Below are 8,742 nucleotides of genomic sequence, written 5' to 3' on the forward strand. Positions count from 1 at the left end.
TGTAATTTTTACAGTAACAGTGCATATTTTTAGCACTGATTGCTGTAGTAATGTCACTGGTACCCCCAAAAGTGTCAAAAATGTCAGTCAAGCGTCCAAGCTGTCCGCCGCAATGTCGCAGTCCCGCAAAAAATTTTTTGGGGGAGTTTCATATAAAAAAATGTGAAAAATATTGTTATTTTTTCAAAATTGTCGCTCTTTTTTTGTTTATAGCACAAAAGTTAAAAAATCGCACAGGTGATCAAATACCACCAAAAGAAAGCTCTGTTTGTGGGAAAAAAAGGACGTTAATTTCATTTGGGTGCAGCGTCGCACGACCGCGCAATTGTCCGTTAAATTCACGCAGTGCCGAATCGCAAAATAGGCCCTGGTCTTTGAGCAGGAAAATCCTCCGGGGCTAAGAGAGTGCTCCTAATCTCAGCATGTTACCTGTAAAGAAGACACCTGGGAGCCAGAAATCTTGCTAATTGATAGGGGAGCAAATACTTCTTTCACTCATTAACCACTTGCCGACTGCTCACAGTATATTTACTGCGGCAGTCGGCCCCGGCCAGGCAGAGTGACGTAGGTCTACGTCGCTCGCCTGTCACTCCTAATAGAGCCAATAGCGGGCGAGCGCGTGCCCGCCGAGGCTCGTTCACGGAGGAGTGCGGGAGTGTGACTGGCGGACCCGATGTCCGCCAGTCACACTACGATCGCCGGTACAGCGGGAGAAAGAAAGAGCGGCTTATGTAAACAAGCCGCCTGTCAGTTCTCCCTGTGTAAAAATGAAGATCAGACGGTTCTACTATGTAGAACCGTTGATCTTTTTTTTTACACCAATAGGAATGTCCCACTACAGTTAGAAGCACGCCCCTAGGACACACTTATACCCTCCCTGTCCAATACAGTTAACCCCTTCCCTGCCAGTGTCATTTTTACAGTAACAGTGCATATATATATAGCACTGATTACTGCAGTAATGTCACTGGTACCCCCAAAAGTGTCAAAAATGTCAGTCAAGGGTCCGATCTGTCCGCCGCAATGTCGCAGTACCGCAAAAAAAAATCGCAGATCGCCGCCATTACTCGTTAAAAAAAACCCACCAAAAATGACAAAAATCTTTCCCTTTGTTAGTAAACGTGATAACTTTTGCGCAAACCAATCAAAATATGCTTTTTGTGATTTTTTTTACCAAACATAGGTAGCGTAAAACAAATTGGCCGAAAATGTTAAAAAATTTTGATTTTTACATTTTTTTGGGGGGAATTTCATATAAAAAAAAGTGAAAAATATTGTTATTTTTGCAAAAATTACGCTCTTTTTTTGTTTATAGCGCGTGATCAAAAAAATCGCACAGGTGATCAAATACCACCAAAAGAAAGCTCTGTTTGTGGGAAAAAAAGGACGTGAAATTCGTTTAGGTACAGTGTCGCACGACCACGCAATTGTCCGTTAAAGTCACGCAGTAAAAAAATCGCAAAAAAAACCCTGGTCTTTTAGCAGGAAAATCCTCCGGTGGTAAAGTGGTTAAAATGCAAATCAATTTATAACTTTTTCATAATGCATTTTTCTAGATATTTTTGTTGTTATTCTGTCTCTCACTGTTAAAATAAACCGACCATTAAAATTGTTGACTGATCATTTATTTGTCAGTGGGCAAACGTACACAATTAGCAGGGGATCAAATAATTTTTTCCCTCACTTGTATGCCATACCAACAGTGCCCAGAAAAGAACCCGTTTTCAAAGATCTGCCAGACTCTAAGGGGCTTATTTATTAGGAAAAAAAGGAAAAAATGTATAGCCATTCCTCCAGCGAATTTGCATGTACATTCATTCTGTGTGAACTGGGGCAAAATTATTATTCCTTAGGGTATATATCTTCTAAGTAAATTTTTTTAATATGGGCAGTAGTAAAATACTGATTTATGGCCACTAGATGGAGCAGAGGAACTCAGGAAATGCATATGTCTTTGTAACAAGAGATATAATGTAATGATTCTGGAGAACACTAGAGGGAATTGGCAAATACATGTAACCATCTAAAATTGTTACATTGCATCTCTTGTTACAAAGGTGTATGCATTTTGTATCAGCTCTATCTAGAATTTCCCTGACATCCATTTAGTGACCATAATGTGGTTTTTCACTATTGTCCATATTAAAAGAACACTCGTTCAGAAGATTTTGTTTTTGCCCAACTTGCACCTAACAAATGCATATGCATATTTTTTGTCATAATAAAAACCCATAAGAGTCCTTTTATGTGGGGTTGGGGAACCGAAGCCATGCACTGTACAACATACAGCAGGGAGCTCAGTTTAATCTGATACCCGAGTGGAGGGAAAGGACACAGACCCCTCTATAGAGTCTCATAGGGAAACATTCAAAGCTGAAGTCGTCAATCACTTGCAGTGCGCTGGAGTGGGGGCAGGGCCATCTCTCTAGATTGCTTGGTGTCTGCATGGACTGTCAGAAGTGACAATACCTCTTTTTTTCCTTGCTGGAAATTTGGCATACAAAATTCTAATGGGATGGGGGGGGGGGGGGGGGTTATAGAAATGCTAAAAATGAAATTTCACCTGGTTCCCCATTTATTTATTGTTTTTTATTCGAAAAGAGTTCATTAGTATTGAAATGGGTATACATCAATGCTGACAAAGACATGCAGCTATGTTGTATATATTCAGCCAAAGCAATGGCTAAAACAAGGTCTCTGCAATTTAACATACACAGAGGGAATTTGTAACAAAGCTGTGGTGAACTATTGTGTAAGGGGGGACTTGCTGGGGGTGCTGTGCCCTCCCAACATTTTGCTTTGTGTTGCACTTTGCCTTGACGCAGCACCTTAGCAATTCAGCACCCGGTGTTCACCTGACAGGGCCGAGGGGAGGCCTCCTACCCTGCTCTGGTCCTATGACAGAGCCAAAGGGAGGACCTCCTTCACTCTGAACTGCATCTGATCTGGTAAGTAAAATAATATTAATAAAATGACTGTGGCATATGTGTTCAGTGCATAGGAGGAGTAGGTTCAGTTTTTTTTTAACCATGCCTTTCCAAGCCCCTCCCACTATTGCACTTAAAGCACAACCACAATCACAATCAGTCGCAGCATGCTATACATACTGCTTTATCACATTGCACTTTGGACCATTTGGGTGTTGGTGGGGGTGGGGGGTGTCAAAAAATATTATAGGCCTCTGGTGCCAGATATCCAAAACATGCAACCAGGGCTGCTGTTAGAAATCACAGGGCCCAATACAGCCTACCTGACAGGGCCCCCTTTCCCCAGCCGAAAGTAACTGGGGACATATATTTACCAGTCCCTTTCTTTGTAGCCTCAGCTGCACAAAAGGAATGAACATGAAGCATTCAGTGACTTCCTGCTCATTCACAAACTGAAGCATAGTAAACACAGTTCACTATACTTCGGTGATGAATGGACATATGAGTGATTGGTACTGATCGCTCACTGTGTTCATTCAGGAATGAAAAGGGCCAGTAAATTACTGTATCCAAAAGTTTTACCTATAGTTCCACTTTAAGAGATCAAAACCTTGGATTTAAACCCTGGACCAATCCGGTCTGTGCGCTACAGTGAGTTCAGCCTATAGCTTCTTACCTCTGAATTGACAGTTAGTATGACTGTGTCTGAGCGGGACGGCTGGGTGTCATTGTTGGGTCCATCACATGTATCAGAGATCTTTATTGCTTTCGCTGCAATCTTGATTTCTATTTTGCCTTTAGAAGATATAAAAAATAAAAGGGAATTTCATTGTTGCGTTCATTTCCAAAACTGACAATTTATACTGTAAACTGAAGCAGAGTTAAAATGTCTTTATTAATTATTGTAATGTGGTTGGCTTCATACACAAATATGGGGCTCTATTTTAAAGAGGTTGTAAACCCCCAAAAAAATGTTTTTTTTCTTTTTGCAACCTGAAAGAGAAACACATAATGATCTAGTATGCACCGCATACTAGCTCATTATGAAATACTTACCTTAGAACGAGCCCCCGCCGTGCCGTCCGCTTACCTGTATGACGGGCGACATGTCCAGTCGCCCATCTTCCGGGATCGCGGCATCCGGCCATCTGATTGGCGGGAGCCGCGGTGACGTCACTCCCGCGCACGCGCGCGGGAGCCGACGGTCACGGCACGGGACTCTGTAGGAACGGCACCAGTGATGTCACTGGCTGCATGTAAGGTAAATATCTCCTAAACTGTACATGTTTAGGAGATATTTACAGTACCTCTAGGTAAGCCTTATCATAGGCTTACCTATAGGTACAAGTTACAGAGGAGGGTTTACTTCCTCTTTAACAGTGAGAGACAGAATAACAACAAACATATCTAGAAAAACGCATTTCGAAAACGTTATAAATTGATTTTGCTTTTTTTACTTTTAATGAGTAAAATAAGTATTTGATCCCCTATCAATCAGCAGGATTTCTGGCTCCCAGGTGTCTTCTATACAGGTTAAGACTCCATTCACACTAATACGACTTGTCAGGCGACTTGGTCAGCCTGACAAGTTGCGGACCGTCACAGTGCATAGTGTAGTACAGGACCGGTTCTAATAGGAGCGACACAAGTTGCTCCGACTTAGAAAAAGGTTCCTGTACTACTTCGGGCGACCTGAAGCGACTTGCATAGACATTCATTTTATGAAGTTCGTGCAAGTCGCGCCGAAGTCGCGCTGCACGTGACTTCACAGGTTTCCCCCGAAGTCGTGCCGCTGCAGTGTGAATGCGGTGTAAAGGAGCGCTCCTAATCTCAGCGTGTTACCTGTATAAAGGACACCTGTCCACAGAAGCAACCAATCAGATTCCAATCTCTCCACCATGGCCAAGACCAAAGAGCTGTCCAAGGATGTCAGGGACAAGACTGTAGACCTACACAAGGCTGGAATGGGCTACAAGGCAATCGCCACACAGCTTGGTGAGAGAGCGACAACAGTTGGTGCGATTATTCGCAAATGGAAGAAACACAAAATAAACGTCAATCTCCCTCGCTCTGGGGCTCCATACAAGATCTCACCTCCTGGAGTTTTAATGATTATGACAGTGGTGAGGAATCAGCCCAGAACTACATGGGAGAATCTTGTCAATGATCTCAAAGCAGCTGGGACCATAGTCACCAAGAAAACAATTGGTAACACCCTACACCCTGAAGGATTGAAATCCTGCAGCGCCTGCAAGGTCCCCCTGCTCAAGAAAGCACATGTACAGGCCTTTCTGAAGTTTGCATAATGAACATCTGAATGATTCAAACGAGAACTGGGGGAAAGTGTTGTGGGCAGATGAGGCCAAATTTGAGCTCTTTGGCATCAACTCAACTCGCCATGTTTGGAGGAGGAGGAATGCTGTCTATGACCCCAAGAAAACCATCCCCACCGTCAAACACAGAGGTGGAAACATTATGCTTTGGGGGTGTTTTTCTGCTAAGAGGACAGGACAATTTCATTACATCAAAAGGACGGGGCCATGTACTGTAAAATCTTACATAGGATCAGGGGCGCAACTACAGGGGTTGCAGGGGTTGCAATTGCAACCGGGCCCCATGCTCCAGGGGGCCTGTGCAGCTCCCCTGTACACCTGGATAGGAGGGCCGGGGGGGGGGCAGCATGTAGAGAAATCACTGTCCTCCTTTTTGCTCCTGTAGTTGCAGGAGGAAAATGGAGGAGATTGGTTCCTCTGTATGCTTCCCCCCCCCCCTGCCCTCCTCCTATCCAGTTCACTTGTGCTCTGTTGTCTCTGGGCCCCTGTGTGCTCCCCTGCCCCCCCCCCCCCCCCGGCTGCCGGCGTTCCTCCCTCCCCTCTCCTGCCTGCTGATGCAGGGGATGTGTCACAATAGAGAACCAGGAAGGGGTCGGTAAATATGTAATTTACCAGCTCCTTCCTTTTCTGAATGGACAGAGTCATAGTCAGTGACATTGTAAAAGAATAAAATAAAATGATAAAAAATAATACAATTAAAATACCAAAGAATAAAAACTACCGACACCAGTGGGCGAACTTCTAGGATCGCAAAGGTCACACTTGCGACCGGGCCCTGGCATTCCACCACCGTGGGGAGTCCCCAAGATGGCAGGAAGGGGGCCCACTTCAGAACTTGTGAAAGGGTCCCACTGTGGGACCATAATAAAGGGCACCGCAACGAGAGTAAAGGGCCCCAGGATCAGTGGGAAGAGCCCCAAGCTTGAAGGAAAGGGCCCCGGCCAGGGGTCCGGGGGGGCCCTTCATGGTTTCTTGCACCGGGGCCCTGAAGGTTCTAGTTACGCCTCTGCATAGGATACATAGGATCGCCCAGACACCCAGTAGCTGTGCAAGGCTTGACACCCCTTTATGGGGAGATCATTGCGGTGAATGCAATAACAATAGGGGAACGGAGCACCGCACAGAGCACAGCAAGGATACAGAGCAGCACAGGCACCTTCTATTTTCTATTTATTGACACCAGCAGAAAGCACTATTTATTTGACTTCTAATCAGGGAAATTTTCCCTTGCATGAAGCACCTTATCACAGTGTACCACAATGGGACTATACAAATCTACTTTAGATCGGTTATTTCATTATTTATATGTTTATGGGAAGCTTTCCCTTGCACAATGCACTTCGGTTCACATTATTGAATTGTATAACACCAATTTGTGTTGAGGGGATAATAATCCTCAGTCACGTTTACAGCACTAAGTCACTTTTTCAATGAACCAAGGCATTGGTTTGCTCACTTATTGATTTATGTCACTACACTATTGCATATATTCATTCATTTATTTTTTATATTTATATATAATCACTGCGGTTGGACACCCAGCACTTAATTAATTTGGATATTTATTGGGATTACTGTTGTTTATGTATTCACCTGCTTTTCTTCAGCAGGGACAGGGAAGATGGTTAAAATTGATGGGAAGATGGATGGAGCCAAATACAGGACCATTCTGGAAGAAAACCTGATGGAGTCTGCAAAAGACCTGAGACTGGGACGGAGATTTGTCTTCCAACAAGACAATGATCCAAAACATAAAGCAAAATCTACAATGGAATGGTTCACAAATAAACATATCCAGGTGTTAGAATGGCCAAGTTAAAGTCCAGACCTGAATCCAATCGAGAATCTGTGGAAAGAACTGAAAACTGCTGTTCACAAACGCTCTCCATCCAACCTCACTGAGCTTGAGCTGTTTTGCAAGGAGGAATGGGCAAAAATTTCAGTCTCTCGATGTGCAAAACTGATAGAGACATACTCCAAGCGACTTACAGCTGTAATCGCAGCAAAAGGTGGCGCTACAAAGTATTAACTTAACCATTTTACCCCCGCTCACTGTGCCTCTACTGCGGCACAGTGGCTCGTTCCCGTCCAGCGACGTAGACATACGTCGCTGGACTCCTCCCCTTGTGGGCGGCGCTCGCACGCCGCCGGAGGCTCGCTCCCACTGTATTCAGTCACAGTGGGAGTCGGGCCAGGGGAGGAGAGGCGGTGATCACCGCCGCTCTTCCCCGATCGTGGGGGAATCGAGTCTGGAGATCCGCCCGCTTGTGTAAACACAAGCGGGCGGATCTCCTAAGTGACAGACAGTGACAGATTGCAGGTTTCAGCATAGCTGAACCTGCGATCTGTCCCTGTGTCACCTCCCCCCACACATGTCAGTAAGCACCAGGCATACATTAACCCTCCCTCTCCAATAAAATTAACCCCTTCCCTGCCAGTGTCATTTTTACAGTAACAGTGCATATTTATAGCACTGATTACTGTAGTAATGTTACTGGTACCCCCAAAAGTGTCAAAAATGTCAGTCAAGGGTCTGATCTGTCCGCCACAATGTCGCAGTCCCGCAAAAAAAAAAATCGCAGATCGCCGCCATTACTCGTTAAAAAAACAACAAAAAATGACAGAAATCTTTCCCTTAGTTAGTAAACGCAATAACTTTTGCGCAAACCAATCAAAATACGCTTATTGTGATTTTTTTTTTTTACCAAACATAGGTAGCAGAAAACAAATTGGCCAAAAATTTAAAAAAATTTAGATTTTTACATTTTTTTGGGGGGAATTTCATATAAAAAAATGTGAAAAATATTGTTATTTTTTCAAAATGTACGCTCTTTTTTTGTTTACAGCGCAAAAAGTAAAAATCGCACAGGTGATCAAATACCACCAAAAGAAAGCTCTGTTTGTGGAAAAAAAGGACGTATATTTCGTTTGGGTACGGCGTCGCACGACCGCGCAATTGTCAGTTAAAGTCGCACAGTGCCGAATCGCAAAAAGTGGCCTGGACGTAAGACAGCAAAATCCTCCGGTGGTAAAGTGGTTAAGGGGGCTGAATAATTTTGCACGCCCAATTTTTCAGTTTTTTATTTCTTAAAAAAGTTTGAAATATCCAATAAATTTCGTTCCACTTCATGATTGTGTCCCACTTGTTGTTGATTCTTCACAAAAAATTAGTTTTATATCTTTATGTTTGAAGCCTGAAATGTGGCAAAAGCTTGCAAAGTTCAAGGGGGGCCAAATACTTTCGCAAGGCACTGTATGTGATATGTGATATTAACAGAGATGTATAGTAACGAAGTAGAACTACTTAAGTACTGTACTTAAGTACCGAAATGCGGTATCTGTACTTTCCTAGAGTAGAATTTTTTTCTCCTACTTCTACTTTTACTTCACTACATTTTTTCGATGATTTCGATACTTCTACTCAAGTATTTTTTTTTTGTGCTGCATAGTTACTCGTTACTTTTAAAAAAATTACCACTGCC

The sequence above is a fragment of the Pelophylax lessonae genome (assembly GCF_965119305.1).
Source record: "Pelophylax lessonae genome assembly, chromosome: 9".
NCBI lineage: Eukaryota > Metazoa > Chordata > Amphibia > Anura > Ranidae > Pelophylax > Pelophylax lessonae.